The sequence below is a fragment of the Taudactylus pleione genome, unplaced genomic scaffold (genome assembly GCF_031769625.1).
Source record: "Taudactylus pleione unplaced genomic scaffold, aTauple2 ptg000003l, whole genome shotgun sequence".
In the NCBI taxonomy this organism is placed as follows: domain Eukaryota; kingdom Metazoa; phylum Chordata; class Amphibia; order Anura; family Myobatrachidae; genus Taudactylus; species Taudactylus pleione.
The window spans coordinates 14,188-17,500 of NW_028284406.1; positions in this window are offsets into that span (position 1 = coordinate 14,188).

Below are 3,313 nucleotides of genomic sequence, written 5' to 3' on the forward strand. Positions count from 1 at the left end.
GGTTGCTGGCACGCGCGACTGGGTGTACACCCAATATATTATTCGGCAGTTCTCAGTGTGTACCCAGCTTTACACACATTACAAAAAGTTCTCAGCCGTATTCGTACCCCAAGACTAAGATCCTTATTAAAAATTCTAGAGGGCACAGTCTTGACAGATATCCAAATGGGGTGGGGAACCTACCTTGTTTTCAAACAATAGAACAAAATCTTTAATAAATGTGGACTTAAAAACATACACTAAAATCCTATCAAACACACTCAACCCCCTCTTTGACCTGATACACTCAATTTAAGTTAATAAATACCCCTATGGGATTCTAATGCTCGATGCGGAATAAGAGATTGATCCAATATATAGGCCCTTCACATTTAGTGTACTCGGACAAATGGGTAATTTCTTGGCATTTCAGCCTTAGACCGACGCTATCCAAGTGAACGTTTCCATAACCGTTTCAACTCTCGGCAGCGAAAATTCACTACTACGAATAGATTGAATGTTTAGGAGTATGTCAATCTGAGTAAAATATCTCCTTTAATGAGGACGATTTTATCATTGGCGATCTGTCATCACTATTTCCACTGTAACAAATTAGAGGAGACCGGTTACCACTTAGGACATAAAATGAACCCTCAAAAGAGGAAATTACAGATTTCTTTATTTCGAGCATCATAAAGCTTGTCCCGGAACAAGACCATCACTTTAAGCTGGCCATAAAAATTACCAAACCATCATCAAATATGCCAGGACTAGCGTCCCGCACCGGCTTCGCGCGGGAGCAATTTTATCTCGCCTAAGGCCCCTGCATCGCATAGCAACCTACGCCATTTCACCACACTCGCCAGTGTCGCCACAACCCTCACTGCTGATGCCCTGCAGCTGGCTGGGGCCCGGCCACTGGGAAGGGCAGAAGGATCATGGATGAGAGATTTGTATTGCAGCTACCTTAAGCATTATCAGCAACATGTCCCCGGGGCAGGGGCATCTGTGCATATTTCCGCAGCTTCCATGTGCACCCTTCCCTAGCTGCCGAACATGGCGATGAGCAAGGAGGTCCTCTTTGCACAATGTACCCTGTATTTCTTAGGCTTCCCGTTGAGCTTCCTCGCAGTGATGCCCCTGTTCGAGAACAGCTCTGAATTCCATGGGAGGTGCCTCCTATTCACCAAGGGAGTGTGGCTAAGCGGGAACATCACGCTGGATAGGGAGCACTTCTGGAGGAGTGGTGACCGGAGTCTGCCTGCAGGTTCTACGTAGGGACGAACATCAGAATCCGATGGCTACCATCGGAACAAAAACATTGATCGTTCGTGTTTTTACGACTGATGGTGGCAGTCCGATGTTTGTCACCATCGATTGGAAATCATTTGATGGTATACCAATTGTTTTTTTTGTTTTTTTAATTCCCGATAGTGTCAGCCCTGGTTCCTTCCTGGCTACTGTGTCTGCATCAGGGCATCTTCATGGGTTCATTGGAGTCTGTCTCACTGTCTGCTTCAGACATGACCCTGCTCAGACACGGACTCCCTCCCCTCTCTATGCTGCTGCTAAGCAACAGGGCACACTGCCATCTCTGATTGGCTTTCACTGTGTCTTACTGTTTCAGCACTCTGGCCAGCTCCTATACAGCAGCTTGGTGCAAGATTTTATTCTGTGACTTTGATTCACTAAAATCGACACTGCTCGGCTCCCTTTGGTCATAGAGGAACCATTCACCTAAACCTTCCTTGACCAATGCTTTTTAGAAAAGTGAAAACCCCTTCAAAATCTGGCCAGTGGTTCAAGAGATTAGCCCGAACAAACAGGCAGACCCCTAAACCAGGGACTAGATATAGAACCTTCTTCTTTCCCAGAAGAAAGTTGGCGTAAACAACTGGAGCCACCAAAACATCTCTTAGATTGGCCGGCTCAATGCCATCAAGATAAACGTGCTTCCCAGAATAGTATACTTATTTCAAACACAAGAATACGGATTCTACAATGGTCAGTACAGCGTGAAAACCCGGGGGATTGCCAATTTCAAATGTTACAACATTGAAGCACAGTTTGCACAGTAGTGAATTGACTGGATCTATTCTAGCTTCTATGGGATTCGGGAACAAGAAGTGCCAGATAGGCTTCATATATCTTTCGTATCCTTCCTTGGGTACCAAGTCCTCTCGGTCTGAAGGTGGTATTGCATTGTATGGTGATCTCCCACTACCTAACACTATGGTATCAGTCCAACAAATGCTACAAGCTGGCTCCCTCCTGTGGACCAGTCATCGAGATTTTCCACTGGGCTACAACCAAGCTGCCTTGGATAACTGGCTGATCAGTGGAAGGAGAATTGCAGGATCCCCCATAAGAAATTCCTCCAATATTGCCATTCAGACACTTCCATAGCACATTCAGAAGCCAATTGACCTGTCAACCATTAACTTTGCTTGAGTCACCTCGTTTAAGACAAACATCCTGCAAAGGGATTGGTGTCCAAACTGCATGCTGATTTTAAACCCATTGGAGGCGGATCTGGTGATGATTTTGGACAATGATGAGTGACAAGAAAGTTGTGAAAACATTTCTTCCCGCTCCGTTAATTACATCTAAATCCAATCGAGCACCTTTGGAACGTGATGGAACGGGATATTTGCAGCACGAATGTGCAGCTGACATATCTGGAGTGACCGCGTGATGCCATCATGTCACCCTGGATCAGAATCTCTAAGAGGTGTTTCTAGCACCTTATCGAACTCAAGGGGTTGACGTACTCAAGCTATATGGGCAAAGGGGGATCCAACCCAGTACTAGAAATACGTACCTGATTAAGTGGCCACTGAGGGTACTTAGGAAACCGATCTCCTATAGGTTTGCAGTTCTGCTGCAAAGTTTTTTTTTTAAACACTAATGGTGAACGAGCAACCTTGCTTTCAGTGAGAACTCCCATGGTTTGTGAATCCCGGGACACTACTAAACGATAGCAAGCACCACTACATCAGGCACCACAACAAGCCACGTGCACCGGATTGTGCCTGCCCTCCTTTACATTTATCACCATATCGGAAGGAAGGCTGAAACTTTCCACACGCAAATTCTAGAATAGACAATATAGCCTCGATCTCCAAATATTACTATGTACTTCCTGACTTTCAGCGTACTTTTGCATTCCTAGAGGTAGATGTGAAACATATGATTAAAATAGGGGATGTCCATGTAATAAAAACCACCGAGGATCTATAGTGACTAAAAAACCAGAGCGATAATTACTAGGCCGATGTTAAAACAAAGCAGCATAGTTTGAGAAAAATTGCCGTACGTGGATACAAAGCTGCAC